Genomic DNA, 17,922 nt, shown 5'->3' with positions numbered 1-17,922 from the left:
TAGTTTATCTATCACTATTGCTGAAATGATAGAATGTGTGATGTTACTTAACGATATAAAATTCATATATGGGAAGGGATGGCTTCTTTAGTTTGGAAAATATAATTATCGATCGGTTCAAGTAACGTGTTTGTAAAGCAAAATTGATATTTTCACATTTAATTATGCTATTATTACATATATATTTCATCAATTATTCCAAAGTGCATTTGGTTAATGCTATATAAAAACATGGTGAAACAAAATTAATAGTGCAAAAACAAATTTATTCAACTTAAAGTTACATTTTAAAAAGTGAAGTTTAAATGCATACAAAAAATATAAGGAGGTTTCGGCGAGGTTCGAACTCGCGACCTTCTGCGTGTAAAGCAGACGTGATTTTTTTTATCTTTAAAAATAATCTTTTAATGTTCCCAGCAAATAGGACCCCCGGGGTTGGGGCCCCGAAGGCTCCTCACATTTCATTTAATATAAACATTTGAAATCAATATATCACAGACTTTATAACGCATACATTCAATTTCTTTTCATTTGAAAAAATAATACAAAGACAATGAGTACAATAGTGTTGACTAGATATCTAAAACAAAGGAACTCAAATCATTAGAGTTTAAAAAAATATCACCACCTTTTAACAATGTATTATCTGCATCAATATACTTTTTGAACAACTGATATTTCTTTGCCATTTGAAAATAATGTCTAATATAATCAAAGTATTTTCTAATTGTATACTTAAAGATAGTTTTCAAATTCAATTTTGACATATCACTAACTACTAAATAGCGCCTTTTAAATATGCAGAAACGAACTACTCCAAAAAAGAAGTTAATGAAATACGGATTAGTGAATTTCATCTTTCTTGTGAAACCCAGAAATACAAGACTTCCTAGAGAAATATCCGATAAGTAATTCTGATCAGCCTTTGAAAAAAGTTTCTTTGTTAATGTTTGGATATAAGCTAAAAACTCGGAAAGTTCTGAACAATCAAGAAACAAATGCTGTAAAGTTTCTGAATCAGTTTTACAAACTAGACATTGATCATTATTAACAGTGCCAATTTTCTTCAACTTTTCCATGGGAAATATAATATTATGAACAATACGATAGTGAACATCAACAATATCACATGGTAAAAATGGAAAATACAGTATTGCAAAGACTTGTGGTAGACTCATGCTATTAAAAGCATTTGACCAATATTCAGTTGATTTTGGTCTTCTGAAAAATCGGCGAATAAAACACCCATATTATCTTTGGTAGTTTTTGGATAGAGCTGTACAGTAGTCCCATTACCATCCATATATTTAACGAAAGGTCTACAGTCAGTTTTATATTGTGTTACATTAACGAATAACAGAAAGGAGAAACCAGCAGCTAAATTCAAAACACAATTTAATTATATATACAATATTATACAGAGATGGTTTACAATATCTAAAGTAATTGATGGTGGTTACTACAGAGATGGTTTACAATATCTAAAGTAATTGATGGTGGTACAAGAGTAGTACGATGATTTAAAGTGTTACTTATCTGTATGCGAATGTCCTGGTATAATCCTTGATCCTTCCAGGTTTCAAATTAACAATAATCACAAATCCACAAGGAAATTGAATGTCCACCGATGATTTGTAAAGTTCCAGGCAATATGAATAAATCCACACAAAGTGTTGTAATAATCCACAGATAAAGTCACAATAGCTCTTCCAATAGAATCTCATATGGCGCTGTACAATTCTTGATATGTCTTATTACAGGTCTCATTACAGTTCTGATTAGCCTTGGACAGCTGGAGAATATATATCTAAAACCGTAATTCAAGAATATTGGAGAACCTTCTACTTCTAGAAATATCTAACTAAAAACAGTAAACAAGTAAACACACATAACTTTCTGGAAATAGATCATTCTAGATCTCTACTTAAAATCAACATGTTTACAAACATATTTGTTTATACATGATTATATTCTAGAAAGTTCTATAACCTAGATTAATGATATGACCTTTATAGGATGTATTGATAAAAAAAACTATAGGAGTTATCTCCCTTATCTCATAACTACATGTATTTAGTGTCATACATAACACACCCCTCCTTAAAGAAAAGAAAGTTTTCTTGAAAAGGAAACTTTCTTGACATATCAAGTAATATTTAAATCCTTGATAAAGCATCTGCTAGAATATTGTCTTTCCCTTTGATATGTTTGATGTCAAGATTGTATTCTTGCAAAGTCAAACTCCACCTGAGAATTCTTTGGTTTTTGTTTTTCATTTTCCCAATGAATGTCAAAGGGTTGTGGTCGGTGAAGACCAACACAGGCACAACTGTAGTGCAGAGATATACATCAAATTGGTTCAAGGCCAAAATCAACGCTAAACATTCTTTCTCAATGGTGGAATAATTTCTCTGGTGTTTGTCAAACTTTTTCGAGAAATAACAAATTGGATGGTCAATTTGTTCAGTACCTTCTTGCATCAAAACAGCACCAACACCTACATCACTGGCGTCAACAAACAGTTTAAACTGTTTATTAAAATCTGGAGCAGTCAGAACTGGTGAGTTTGATAGTATGGCTTTCAATTTCTCAAATGCAGACTTACATTCGTCTGACCAAACAAATTTGACATTTTTCTTTAACAAAGCAGTAAGTGGAGCTGCTATAACAGAGAAATTTTGACAAAATTTTCTGTAGTATCCAGCCATACCAAGAAATCTCATCAGCTCTCTCTTGTCTCCAGGAGCTGGAAAATCTATAATTGATTCTACTTTGGCCTGAACAGGTTTAACCTGCCCCTGTCCTACAACATGGCCTAAAAATTCAACAGTTGCATGACAAAATTCACATTTCAATAAGTTTACAGTCAATTTCATGGTAGTGAGTCTTTCGAAGAATTCACGAATCCCGCGTAGATGGTCTTCCCACGTGTCGTGGTTGTTGATGACGTCATCAATGTATCCATCACAGCCTTCCAGGTCTGATATCACGCTGTTAAGAAGACGTTGAAATGTTGCCGGGGCATTCTTCATACCAAATGGCATAACTTTGTACTGGTACAAACCTTGCGAGGTTACAAATGCCGACACTTCTTTAGCTCTTTCTGTTAATGGCACCTGCCAATATCCTTTCAACAGGCCAAACTTGCTTACGTACTTGGCTTTGCCAACTTTGTCAATACACGAGTCAATCCTTGGAATTGGATAAGAGTCTGTTTTACTGACAGAGTTTACTTTTCTGAAGTCAGTACAGAACCGGTATGTCTTATCTGGCTTTGGCACCAGAACACATGGAGAGCTCCATTCACTTTTGCTTGGTTCAATAATATCATTGTCCAACATGTATTGAATTTCTTTCTTTAAGTGTTCTTCTTTCAAAGGATTGACACGGTAAGGATGTTGCTTGACAGGTGGCGCATCGCCTACATCCACGTCATGATAGATAGCATCTGTTTTGCCTGGTGTATCCGGAAACAAATGTTTAAACACAAGTATCAAATCTTTCAGTTCATTGCGTTCCTTTTCTGATAGATGACACAGTTTCTTGTCCAAGTTCACGAGCACATCTGAATTCCGTAACTTAACACCACAGTCTAAACCTACATCTTGTACACCACCATCTAAGTCTAATTTACAAATATCAGCTGTACTTTCACTTTGTGATGGTACAGAGGCCAAAGTAGCAAGAGGTTGAGAGGTCTTGCTCTCTTCTCCATCTACATATTTCTTAAGCATATTAACATGACATAATTGAGTTTTCTTGCGCCTCCCTGAAGTTTGTACAATGTAGTTAACATCATCGACCTTTTTCTCAACAACATAAGGTCCAAAATATCTAGCTTGCAAAGGCTGACCCGGTATTGGTAATAAAGCCAAAATTTTGTCACCTGGATCAAAACTTCTTGCACGGGCGTCTTTATCATACCATGTTTTCATTTTGGTTTGAGTAACGGCCAAATTTTCTTTTGCCAGTTCACATGCCCTTGTCAACCTTTGCTTAAAGTTAGACACATACTCTAAGAGATTCACTTTAGAATCTTCGTCCAAAATTTTGTCTTTCAAAATTTTCAAAGGACCACGTACAGTATGTCCAAACACAAGTTCAAAAGGACTGAAGCCAAGAGATTCTTGTACAGATTCTCTAACGCCAAACAACAACATGTGTATACCTTCGTCCCAATCTCTTTTGTTTTCAAAACAATAAGATCTCATCATATTCTTCAATGTCTGATGAAAACGTTCTAAAGCACCCTGGGACTCTGGATGATAAGCACTAGACTTATATTGCTTGATCTGGAGCTGGTACATGACTTGTTGAAAAATACCAGACATGAAATTCGAACCTTGGTCCGATTGGACAGCTTTTGGAAGACCAACAAATGTAAAGAATTTAACCAAAGCCTTGACTATGTTAGGTGCCTTAATATTTCCTAGTGGAATGGCTTCAGGAAAGCGTGTGGAAGCACACATAATAGTTAAAAGATACTCATTCCCAGACTTAGTTTTGGGTAGAGGACCTACACAGTCTATAATAACTCTACTAAATGGTTCCTCAAATGCTGGAATGGGGTGCAAAGGTGCAACAGGGATTTTCTGATTAGGTTTCCCTACCACCTGACAAGTATGACAAGACCTACAAAAATCAGCCACATCCCGTTTCAACTTGGGCCAAAAGAAGTGATCTAAGATCCTGTTATAAGTCTTGGTCACACCTAGATGCCCTGCCATAGGTACGTCATGAGACAAACTTAGAATATCTTGCCTATACCTCGGTGGGACAACTATTTGATTGACAACCTTCCAGTCTTCCTCGGGAGACACATCAGGGGGACGCCACTTGCGCATCAACACACCTGACTGACGGAAGTAACAAACCGGGACTTTCTCAGCCTCTTCCTCACTCAAAGCCCGATTACACAATAAGGAGATTTCAGGATCTTTCTCCTGTTCTACTATAAGCTCCTCTCTAGACAAAGATGATTTACCCATCATGTCAGACAAAGAAGTACCCTTGTTAGGAACAACTCTATCACTATCAAAGTCTACAGGATTGCTCAAAAGATCACACTTGCTCCCGACATCCTCTATATCATGAGCCAAGAAAGTGTCACCTAACCCTGGACTATAATGATCCTCAACTACTGCAACATCAGAAACCTTCTTACCCATTGAACGAGTTACAGCACAAGAAGGGAAAATACCAGGAAATTCCTGTTGAATAGTCTCAGCATCACCTGTTTTATCTGGAATACTGGACACTAAGGGATCTACCCTAACTTTCTCTCCAGCCAAGTCATTGCCTAAAATGAGCGACACGCCCTCTATGGGAAGTTCCGGTCTAACACCAATGGTGACAGGCCCAGTAACCAAGTCTGACTTTAAATAAACAGAATGGAGAGGCACATTAACAAAACCTAACTCTACACCTTGAAGCAAAACACTACTACCACATGAGGTCTCCTCAGACAAAGGCACTACGCCATCTAATATCAAAGAATGAGAAGCCCCAGTATCTCGCAAAATCTTCACTGGTTTCAAGTTGGTAATATCACTAGTAAGTGAAACAAAACCTTCAGAAATGAAGGGAGAGTACTTCTCCAAGACACTATCAGACTCTGAGCTCTTAATCTCAACAGACACTTTAGAATCTTCCACAATATCACTAAGTTTCTGACTAGGCTTTGACATAGCTAACACAGAAGGAACTGACTGTTTACGCCTTTGCTCCTTACGCTGGAGAGAATAACATTCAGACATAATATGTCCTACTTTCTTGCAGTAATTACAAACAGGACCAGAAGGAGACCCCACACCTGCCCTATGATCTGTTTTAGAATCAGACTTAGTCTTATCACCTAATTTAGGTTTGTCGTTAGAAGGGCCACTAAAGGTTGGGTTCCTAGGCTGACCAAATTTACTAGTACCTGTGGTACTGTTTTTGTCTTGAGAACTGTTTTTAACAAATGAGCCTTTGTGGGTGAGAGCGTAATCATCAGCCATTGTAGCTGCTTCACTAAGTGTTTCAACTTTTCTCTCATCTAAATGAGTTTTTATGTTTGTGTGGACACAACGTTTAAACTCCTCTATCAACAATAATTGCCTCAATTTACCGAAATCGTCATCAATTTCTTTAGAATCGCACCACCTATTAAATAATTGTTCTTTTTCTCTGGCAAATTCTACATGAGTTTGTTCATCTCTCTTTCTCGAGTTTCGAAATTTCTGGCGGTAAGCCTCAGGAACTAACTCATAAGCTTTCAAAATAGCTTTCTTGACTACTTGGTAATTTGAAATCTCATCTACAGATAAAGAAGAATAAATGTCTCTAGCTTTACCAATCAGGACACTCTGGAGAAGCATTGTAAGCTTATCTTCAGGCCATTTCATACTGTCAGCTATTCTCAAAATGTAGAAAATACTTGTCAACTTCTTTCTCTTGAAAAGGAGGAACTAACCTAATGTTTCTACTGACATCAAAACCTCTGTTTCCTTGTAAACCCCTAAAAGTTAGATTACTTGAACTGTCTTGAGAAGCTAGCTCTAATTCTTTCATTCTAAGTTCTGTTTCAGCTTGAATTTTCTGCTTCTCTAGCTCTAACATCTGATCTCTCTCAATTTCTTTTTCTCTTAACTCTCTTTCTTTGTCTATTTCTTTTTCTCTTAACTCCTTTTCTATTTCTCTTTCTCTCATTTCTTTCTCTATTTGTTTCATTTTCATTTCATGTTCAAGTTCCATTTGTCTAATTTGGATTTCTGAAGTGACTGTTTCCTCTATACTATCTAATGCACTAGAGTCAAATTTGCCATTGTCAACAAAATATCTTATAATTACATTCCTAATTTCAGCTTTCCTCAAATTAGTTTTGATAGTAAGGCCTAAATGTTTACCCAATAACAGTAAATCCTTCTTACTAACTTGCAAAAGAACTTCCAGGGATGGCGCTTTAACAAACTGTTCTACCTGCATAGTAGTCATATTTATCTAGCTGTTGGTTTCAAATGTAAACTCAAAGTTTGTACACAAATTTTGAAAATTTCTTAATTAATTTTTCAAAGTTAGATTTCACAAATTGAATATCGATCTCGGACACGAGCCCCCAATTCTGTTACATTAACGAATAACAGAAAGGAGAAACCAGCAGCTAAATTCAAAACACAATTTAATTATATATACAATATTATACAGAGATGGTTTACAATATCTAAAGTAATTGATGGTGGTACAAGAGTAGTACGATGATTTAAAGTGTTACTTATCTGTATGCGAATGTCCTGGTATAATCCTTGATCCTTCCAGGTTTCAAATTAACAATAATCACAAATCCACAAGGAAATTGAATGTCCACCGATGATTTGTAAAGTTCCAGGCAATATGAATAAATCCACACAAAGTGTTGTAATAATCCACAGATAAAGTCACAATAGCTCTTCCAATAGAATCTTATATGGCGCTGTACAATTCTTGATATGTCTTATTACAGGTCTCATTACAGTTCTGATTAGCCTTGGACAGCTGGAGAATATATATCTAAACCGTAATTCAAGAATATTGGAGAACCTTCTACTTCTAGAAATATCTAACTAAAAACAGTAAACAAGTAAACACACATAACTTTCTGGAAATAGATCATTCTAGATCCCTACTTAAAATCAACATGTTTACAAACATATTTGTTTATACATGATTATATTCTAGAAAGTTCTATAACCTAGATTAATGATATGACCTTTATAGGATGTATTGATAAAAAAAACTATAGGAGTTATCTCCCTTATCTCATAACTACATGTATTTAGTGTCATACATAACAATTGGTATGTTCATTGCTCAAAATAACATCTTTATATTTAGCAGGAATCGAGTCCATGATAATGTTATAATAATTTAAAATCATATCACTAGAAATATCTGGATTACTGTCCTTAATAACATCAACTATTGCATTTGAGTGAAGGAACTTAGATACAACTTCTAAAGTCAAATGTTTAACCTTAACTATACCAGCTTTAGCGAAACATTCAATAAAAATAGGTTTGTCATTGTTCAAAAATATTGGGTTGAAAAACAACGGCTGTTCATACACAAAAAAGTGTCCTCATTATAAAACACATCATGAACAGACTGAAAGATATACCAAGCCTTTAACATTTCGTGATAAACAATGGGTAAAGATCTAAGATACTTATTAGGAAACTTACAATAAATAACCTCAAAATCGAGACTTAAATTCAGAACTTTGTTAAAAAAATACTGACCCGTACATTTCCAGACTGCTCTGCAAGAAGTATCTAACCACCTTAAAAGAAATTTTAATCTAAACGCTTTAAGTTTTAATTCAATATCAGGTATATTCAAACCACCATCTTTTCTTTTGCCATTAATAGTATCATAAGCGACCAAATGCGCACTTTTATGCCACAAAAAATCAATACATAAATTTTTAATTTCAGTAATAGCTGCAAGAGGTATCGTATGTGACGTTAGACAATACCAACATCTAGACATCAACAATGAATTAATTACAATAGCTCTCCCTTGTATAGTTAACTGTCTCTGGGACCACATTTTCAAAATATTTCTAATATTAGCAACTTTATTATCCCAATTCTTTTCGTTGCATAAACGTAAATCTATACCAACATACACACCAAGGACACAAATAACCTTTTCGCATAATTTTATACGAAACTTATCAAGCTCATTTTGGGAAATATTACCTTGGCCAACACATAGAATTTCTGACTTATCTTTATTTATTTTGGCACCAGATCCCTTACTATAAGTTTCCAATAATTTGAAAACATGTTCAATACACATTTTATTTCCAAGTGTCAAAGTAGTATCGTTCGCATGTTGATACACTTTAGATTCAAAATTTGTATTAGGAACCATGATACCATTAACATCTGGATATTTCAAAATCATATTTCCCAAAGGTTCTGCCGCCAAAACATATAACATCGCAGAAATTGGACAGCCCTGCCGTACCGAGTTCCGAATGGATATAAATTTGGTAAGATTGCCATTATATTTTACAGAACTAGAAATATTGGTGTAAAATATCTTAATCCAGTCAACAAAATTTCCACCAAAACCAAATTTTTCCAAAATTTTGAACAAATATGAATGACTTACACGATCAAAGGCCTTTTCTTGATCAATTTTTAAAATATACCCCTCACGATCTTCCTGTGTAGTAAGATCAATAATATCACGCACACAAAAAATAGTATCCGCGATATCACGCCCAACCACACAGCAAGACTGAAAATCAGAAATAATAGAAGGTAAAACAGACTTAAGCCGCTCTGACATAACCCGGGCTAAAATTTTATAATCTACGTTTAAAAGGCTAACAGGCCTCCAATTTTTCAACAAAGTTTTATCACCTCTCTTTTTATAAACCAGATTAATTACCCCTTGTTTCATACTTCTTGTCAATTCTTTATCTTCCCAGATACTTTGCACAATATGAGGAAAAATATATTTTAAATCATCAAAAAAATGGCAATAAAATTCAACAGTCAGACCATCTAAGCCTGGACTTTTAGACTTAGACATAGAAAACAAAGCTTTGTGTATTTCATCAACAGTTACAGGCGAATCGGACTTCATTCTGTCATCATAAGATACCTTTTTGTCAATAAAATATAAAATATTTTCAATATCACATTCATCTGTTTCAATACAATTATACAATTGATTATGAAAACTAAATGTTTCATGAGACATCTCTTCAGATGACATTAAAACATTTCCATCTTTATCATGTAGACAATTTATGGCATTAGAGTTCTGCCTATACTTCTCCAATTTTAAAAAATAATTAGTATTTTTATCACCATCTACTGCCCATTTCGCTTTTGACCTCAAAACGGCCCCATTACACTTTTCTTTTTCAATTTTTTCTAAACTCTGTTTTAACTCATCATACTTATTACAATCAAATAATTTCCCATTGGCTATATCACAGGAAAAACTCTGTAATCTATTCTGGATCCTATAAAATTCACACATCTTTTGTTTACTTCGGTCCTTACCATATACTTGAGAAAATCTCTTTATTTTATACTTCAAATTATCCCACCAAACCTTAGGCTCACTCATGTATAGAGGACACGTCTTGGCAGATTCAATTATAGACCTAATCTTAGTATTAAAATAATCATCTAACAGAAAACAGTTATTAAAAATCCAAATGCCTTTTCCCTTACTACCACAATTACAATCAATTCTCATTACAACAAAGCAATGATCACTGAATGCAGTATCGTTATAGTAAATATTCTGAATATAAGGAATAAGTGTATTTGAAACCAAAAAATAATCAATGCGACTTTGTGATAAATTACCATTACTGACCATCTTGCGCGAAAAAACAGCACAATTTTTATTTCTATTTCTCCAAACATCATACACACCACATGTGAACATAAGACTTTTCAATGCCGCTACACTTGTATTTACCTGATGTACAGTAATGCCAGTACGGTCAAGGTCAGAAAGAGTAGTATTAAAATCACCCCCTGTAATCAGGTTGTCCGAATAAGGTACAAGCCAATTTTTTAATGTATCAAAAAATAACTTTTTGTCACTCACAATATTAGGTGCATATATATTAACAATATTCCATTCAATATCATCTATTTTAATCTTAACCCTTAAAACTCTGCCATCATAACCATCAAAATCAATTATACCATCTTTCAAATTATTAGATATCAGAATAGCAACACCTTTTCTTTGGTTATTACTATTATTATAAATAATCTTGCCTTGCCACAAGTGACTTATCTGATTAATAAACATATCATCCCAAAAGGTTTCTTGCAATAATACTACTTGATAATAATTACAATGACAATATTCAAACAAATTTCTAATTTTACCAACATCTCTTAATCCGTTCACATTTAATGATACACAAGTAAACATTAGAAGAGAAAACAAAAACGCAGAGATCATTTCGAAACACTTTTAACTTTTTTAGACTTCTTCTTTCTGTGTTTCCTTACACCAGACTTCCCTACTTTACTTTTAAGAATATTGTGTTCTTTCCCTAACTCCTGCTTTTCTCTAATCACGACTTCGTCCACCTCCTCCTCTTTCTCCCCCTTATCCCAGAATTTCCCCCTGGAGACTGTTCACTGGCATTTAAAGGAAACACATCCCCATACGTGGGAGAATGATCGAACGTAGCTCCGGCACACGCACCGTTAACTGATTCAGCGCCATCACTAACATCCTCACTCCACGACACATTACCCTGAATCGCAGAGCTCTCGGTATCACCTACCGACAGTTCCTCCAAAGTAAGTATACTCTCACCATTGTCTTCACCAAACTCATCCTGATCATCATCATCATCACCACCACCACCATCCACCTCCTCTTCATCAACATCATCTCCACCATCCTCCTTCTCACCAGCAGACTTACCATCGACAGACATATCATCGCTAGTATGAACACTACCAATAACAGAATATGTGTCACTCTGGTTGGCCCCGGGTCAAAACACAAGCAATCATACCTGCCACATTGGTCACAGAGTATATCGATATGCCTGACTGCTCGCGCACAATCACACGCGTACCTGACCTCTCCGCAGCGAACACACGGTTGAGTTTTACAAGCTCTGCGGAAATGCCCCTGGCCACCACAGGTGAAACAAACAAACTGAGGGCAGTCTTTGAATAAATGTTCATCAGAATAACAAAGAGAGCACACCTTCAATTGATTGTCATGGATTACACGATGGTACTCATTTCCGAATTTCATGGTGTATGGTAGAGACTTCAGGGTTGGGGGAAGTTTTACTCGCGCATATCGGGTACCGTCCGCGACGTTGGTTCCTTTGTAGAAACGACGTTTTATGGGGGAAAGTAGTTCAACACCAAGGTTTTCAAGTTTATGTTTTATTTCCTCATCATCAATATATGAAGGCAAATGCATAAAACTGACCAGTGTAAACTTCTGTGTAGCATCGTTACACTCATATCTCCTGCCGTCTATCAAAATACCATCCAATAATAGGTTGATACCCGCACGCCCCTCAAGGGTCACCTCAAACAAATTCCCTGATTTAGGGACACAGGCAAAAACAGCGCCCTCACCACAAAGTTCAGATATAACATCGATCACCTTGTAAGCCTTTAAGGACTTGTTGTCAATAACATCTACAGTATTGTCTTAGTATAGCGTCTCTTGGTCTGAGAGGGGCCCGGGGCCGCCATCTCTCCGGCAAATACCGGCCAAGTAGTCACAAAAATAACGGAAATTCCGAGAAAAAATCACATAATCAAAGTGTGATCACACTGGAAATGATGAAAACGATAAAATGTCACAAAATTAGGGTCATAGACCCTATCTTACCACCGATGTTAATTGATTTGATATCCGCTCATAGACAAACGTCCATTCACTCCAAAATCAAAACCGGAAGTCAATAGATATGAATGATTTATTAAGAAACAAAACGGGAAAACACGAAAACGTTAAACGACACATATACAAACTAACCATTTTAATTTAATAGCAGATATGAGCTAAAATTGATTTTGATAGGGACATTTCTCGAGAGGGGAATGAAGAAAAAAAGCAGATTCTCTGATGGAGTAAAAAGTTGTCTTCTCAATCAAGTCCAGATTCAGCAATACATTGTTGTATAACCAAATGAACAGCGGTTTGGTTTTTAATTCACTCAAGCCCTATCGTCAACAATTGTTGATAAAACAGCAGCAAAATGCACAGCAAGGGAAATAGTAAGCAAGTCTGACCTATTCTGCCAAATGACAACATAGGATGTACCGGTGAGATAATTATATCGACCAATAAGCTTTGCTGCAGTCTTCTTTACCAACCTGCATATCTCGGACATCGATGTAGTTGATTTCTGCTTACGCAGTTGCACTCTGCCCCAAAACTCATTAAAATACATTATAACGCTTGCTATTGGCGCAATATAAAGTAATAAAAATAACAGATGAAACCAAGAAGATAAGCAATAACATTCATTGACATGTTATTGCCATGGTAGGAAAAACCTTAATCAATGATTAAATTTATTGTCAATTTTAATATTAGATAATAAGTAGAGTCAAAACAGCTCCCTGATGGACCCCGTAATGTCAAATCAACATTTAATTTACACAACAAATTCTTTATAAAAATCTATTTCAAGCAAGCTGCTGTCTAGAAGACGGTTTGTTGAAGAATATCATTCTTGATTTGGCAGTGTCATACTTTGACTTTTATTCATGGCGTGTTGGGAATGAATGCAGCATGTACCGTGTCGATATCGTTCCGTCTGGTCCTATTCGCTCTGTTCTTATCCTCGAATAGAATAGAACCAAGGATCATTTATGTATTACAAACATATACATTGTGCTACTCATTTTGAAAATCTTAAATTTGATGTTACTAATGTAGTTTTGCCTATTTTGCACACTCTTATAAAATTGTGATATCATATAGCCTTGCTTTAAAATATTGTTGTTGTTTTCTTAATTCCTGGCAATACAAGGATAGTATACATACGAATTCCTGCTGATGTGGACGAGTTTCCTTATCGACATTAACACCTTATACGGTTATCAATTAAGAGAGAGAGAGAGAGAGAAATAACGTTGATTTTGTAATTTGAAGCTAATAAACGCGGATATCCTATCAACTTGGTATTAAGGCCATAATATGAAAATGAAATAAAATGTCTTGTTCTTATGTAAAAATAAAAGAGGTTTCGGCGAGGTTCGAACTCGCGACCTTCTGCGTGTGAAGCAGACGTGATAACCGCTACACCACGAAACCGATATGCTACGTATTCTTCAAATATTGTCTTACGCTTTATCATGTTGATATTTGTTGACAAAAATATGCTTATTTCATGTATCTTTGAAAACCGATTTAGTTCATCTATCACTATTGCTGAAATGATAGAATGTGTGATGTTACTTAACGATATAAAATTCATATATGGGAAGGGATGGCTTCTTTAGTTTGGAAAATATAATTATCGGTCGGTTCAAGTAACGTGTTTGTAAAGCAAAATTGATATTCTCACATTTAATTATGCTATTATTACATATATATTTCATCAATTATTTCAAAGTGCATTTGGTTAATGCTATATAAAAAACATGGTGAAACAAAATTAATAGTGCAAAAACAAATGTATTCAACTTAAAGTTACATTTTAAAAAGTGAAGTTTAAATGCATACAAAAAATACAAGGAGGTTTCGGCGAGGTTCGAACTCGCGACCTTCTGCGTGTAAAGCAGACGTGATAACCACTACAACACGAAACCGATTTCTTAATGCATTGCCCAGATATCAATTGTATTTGTTTCACATTCTTTTCCCTAGGAGTTTTTTAACTGGAAAAGAAAAATATTTGAATTTTATTCTGTTTTGAAAGAAAGTTTGAATTTGCATTGGTTTTTTTGACGAAGAATAGAGAAAATAATTTAATTAAATGCAATAAAATTAATTGCAGGTTCCGACGAGTTTCAAACTCGTGACCTTCTGCGTGTTAAGCAGACGTGATAACCACTACACCACGGAACCTCGTTACCATCAGTAGAGCAAATAGACGCCTTGTAAGTTACTCCATTTTATGCTATCCCGTCTGCATCAATATTTCATATCGACATAAAACATTTTGTATTATATATGATCAAGTATAGATATGAATGATTTATTAAGAAACAAAACGGGAAAACACGAAAACGTTAAACGACACATATACAAACTAACCATTTTAATTTAATAGCAGATATGAGCTAAAATTGATTTTGATAGGGACATTTCTCGAGAGGGGAATGAAGAAAAAAAGCAGATTCTCTGATGGAGTAAAAAGTTGTCTTCTCAATCAAGTCCAGATTCAGCAATACATTGTTGTATAACCAAATGAACAGCGGTTTGGTTTTTAATTCACTCAAGCCCTATCGTCAACAATTGTTGATAAAACAGCAGCAAAATGCACAGCAAGGGAAATAGTAAGCAAGTCTGACCTATTCTGCCAAATGACAACATAGGATGTACCGGTGAGATAATTATATCGACCAATAAGCTTTGCTGCAGTCTTCTTTACCAACCTGCATATCTCGGACATCGATGTAGTTGATTTCTGCTTACGCAGTTGCACTCTGCCCCAAAACTCATTAAAATACATTATAACGCTGGCTATTGGCGCAATATAAAGTAATAAAAATAACAGATGAAACCAAGAAGATAAGCAATAACATTCATTGACATGTTATTGCCATGGTAGGAAAAACCTTAATCAATGATTAAATTTATTGTCAATTTTAATATTAGATAATAAGTAGAGTCAAAACAGCTCCCTGATGGACGCCGTAATGTCAAATCAACATTTAATTTACACAACAAATTCTTTATAAAAATCTATTTCAAGCAAGCTACTGTCTAGAAGACGGTTTGTTGAAGAATATCATTCTTGTTTGGCAGTGTCAAACTTTGATTTTTATTCATGGCGTGTTGGGAATGAATGCAGCATGTACCGTGTCGATATCGTTCCGTCTGGTCCTATCCGCTCTGTTCTTATCCTCGAATAGAATAGAACCAAGGATCATTTATGTATTACAAACATATACATTGTGCTACTCATTTTGAAAATCTTAAATTTGATGTTACTAATGTAGTTTTGCCTATTTTGCACACTCTTATAAAATTGTGATATCATATAGCCTTGCTTTAAAATATTGTTGTTGTTTTCTTAATTCCTGGCAATACAAGGATAGTATAAATACGAATTCCTGCTGATGTGGACGAGTTTTCTTATCGACATTAACACCTTATACGGTTATCAATTAAGAGAGAGAGAGAGAAACAACGTTGATTTTGTAATTTGAAGCTAATAAACGCGGATATCCTATCAACTTGGTATTAAGGCCTTAATATGAAAATAAAATAAAATGTCTTGTTCTTATGTAAAAATAAAAGAGGTTTCGGCGAGGTTCGAACTCGCGACCTTCTGCGTGTGAAGCAGACGTGATAACCGCTACACCACGAAACCGATATGCTACGTATTCTTCAAATATTGTCTTACGCTTTATAATGTTGATATTTGTTGACAAAAATATGCTTATTTCATGTATCTTTGAAAACCGATTTAGTTCATCTATCACTATTGCTGAAATGATAGAATGTGTGATGTTACTTAACGATATAAAATTCATATATGGGAAGGGATGGCTTCTTTAGTTTGGAAAATATAATTATCGGTCGGTTCAAGTAACGTGTTTGTAAAGCAAAATTGATATTCTCACATTTAATTATGCTATTATTACATATATATTTCATCAATTATTTCAAAGTGCATTTGGTTAATGCTATATAAAAAACATGGTGAAACAAAATTAATAGTGCAAAAACAAATGTATTCAACTTAAAGTTACATTTTAAAAAGTGAAGTTTAAATGCATACAAAAAATACAAGGAGGTTTCGGCGAGGTTCGAACTCGCGACCTTCTGCGTGTAAAGCAGACGTGATTTTTTTTTTATCTTTAAAAATAATCTTTTTCTTTAAAAATAATCTTTTAATGTTCCCAGCAAATAGGACCCCCGGGGTTGGGGCCCCGAAGGCTCCTCACATTTCATTTAATATAAACATTTGAAATCAATATATCACAGACTTTATAACGCATACATTCAATTTCTTTTCATTTGAAAAAATAATACAAAGACAATGAGTACAACAGTGTTGACTAGATATCTAAAACAAAGGAACTCAAATCATTAGAGTTTAAAGAAATATCACCACCTTTTAACAATGTATTATCTACAGCAATATACTTTTTGAATAACTGATATTTCTTTGCCGTTTGATAATAATGTCTAACATAATCAAAGTATTTTCTAATTGTATACTTAAAGAAAGTTTTCAAATTCAATTTTGACATATCACTAACTACTAAATTGCGTCTTTTAAATATGCAGAAACGAACTACTCCAAAAAAGAAGTTAATGAAATACGGATTAGTAAATTTGATCTTTCTTGTGAAACCCAGAAATACAAGACTTCCTAGAGAAATATCCGATAAGTAATTCTGATCAGCCTTTGAAAAAAGTTTCTTTGTTAATGTTTGGATATAAGCTAAAAACTCGGAAAGTTCTGAACAATCCAGAAACAAATGCTGTAAAGTTTCTGAATCAGTTTTACAAACTAGACATTGATCATTATTAACAGTGCCAATTTTCTTCAACTTTTCCATGGTAAATATAGTATTATGAACAATACGATAGTGAACATCAACAATATCACATGGTAAAAATGGCAAATACATTATTGCAAAGACTTGTGGTAGACTCATGCTATTAAAAACATTTGACCAATATTCAGTTGATTTTGGTCTTCTGAAAAATCGGCGAATAAAACACCCATATATATCTTTGGTAGTTTTTGGATAGAGCTGTACAGTAGTCCCATTACCATCCATATATTTAACGAAAGGTCTACAGTCAGTTCTTATATTGGTATGTTCATTGCTCAAAATAACATCTTTATATTTAGCAGGAATCGAGTCCATGATAATTTTATAATAATTTAAAATCATATCACTAGAAATATCAGGATTACTATCCCTAATAACATCAAGTATTGCATTTGAGTGAAGGAACTTAGATACAACTTCTAAAGTCAAATGCTTAACCTTAACTATACCAGCTTTAGCGAAACATTCAATAAAAATAGGTTTGTCATTGTTCAAAAATATTGGGTTGAAAAACAACGGCTGTTCATACACAAAAAAGGTGTTCTCATTATAAAACACATCATTAACAGACTGAAAGATATACCAAGCCTTTAACATTTCGTGATAAACAATGGGTAAAGATCTAAGATACTTATTAGGAAACTTACAATAAATAACCTCAAAATCGAGACATAAATTCAGAACTTTT

The 17,922-nt window shown here is 34.4% G+C and overlaps 4 non-coding genes across 4 annotated transcripts; all 4 read right to left on the bottom strand.

Moving 5' to 3' along the window:
• Nucleotides 1–13,736: 13,736 nt before the first annotated feature.
• Trnav-cac (transfer RNA valine (anticodon CAC)) lies at nucleotides 13,737–13,809 on the bottom strand. Its single transcript has one exon. It is a non-coding gene; the product is annotated as a tRNA-Val (tRNA).
• A 424-nt stretch (nucleotides 13,810–14,233) lies between these two features.
• On the bottom strand, nucleotides 14,234–14,306 carry Trnav-uac (transfer RNA valine (anticodon UAC)). The gene has a single exon. It is a non-coding gene; the product is annotated as a tRNA-Val (tRNA).
• A 186-nt stretch (nucleotides 14,307–14,492) lies between these two features.
• Nucleotides 14,493–14,565, bottom strand: Trnav-aac (transfer RNA valine (anticodon AAC)). Its single transcript has one exon. It is a non-coding gene; the product is annotated as a tRNA-Val (tRNA).
• Nucleotides 14,566–15,963: 1,398 nt separating this feature from the next.
• Nucleotides 15,964–16,036, bottom strand: Trnav-cac (transfer RNA valine (anticodon CAC)). The gene has a single exon. It is a non-coding gene; the product is annotated as a tRNA-Val (tRNA).
• Nucleotides 16,037–17,922: the final 1,886 nt, after the last annotated feature.

This window comes from Argopecten irradians, chromosome 1 (assembly GCF_041381155.1).
Source record: "Argopecten irradians isolate NY chromosome 1, Ai_NY, whole genome shotgun sequence".
NCBI lineage: Eukaryota > Metazoa > Mollusca > Bivalvia > Pectinida > Pectinidae > Argopecten > Argopecten irradians.
Note: the sequence above shows the minus strand (reverse complement) of the source record. Positions and strands in the feature narration are given on the sequence as shown.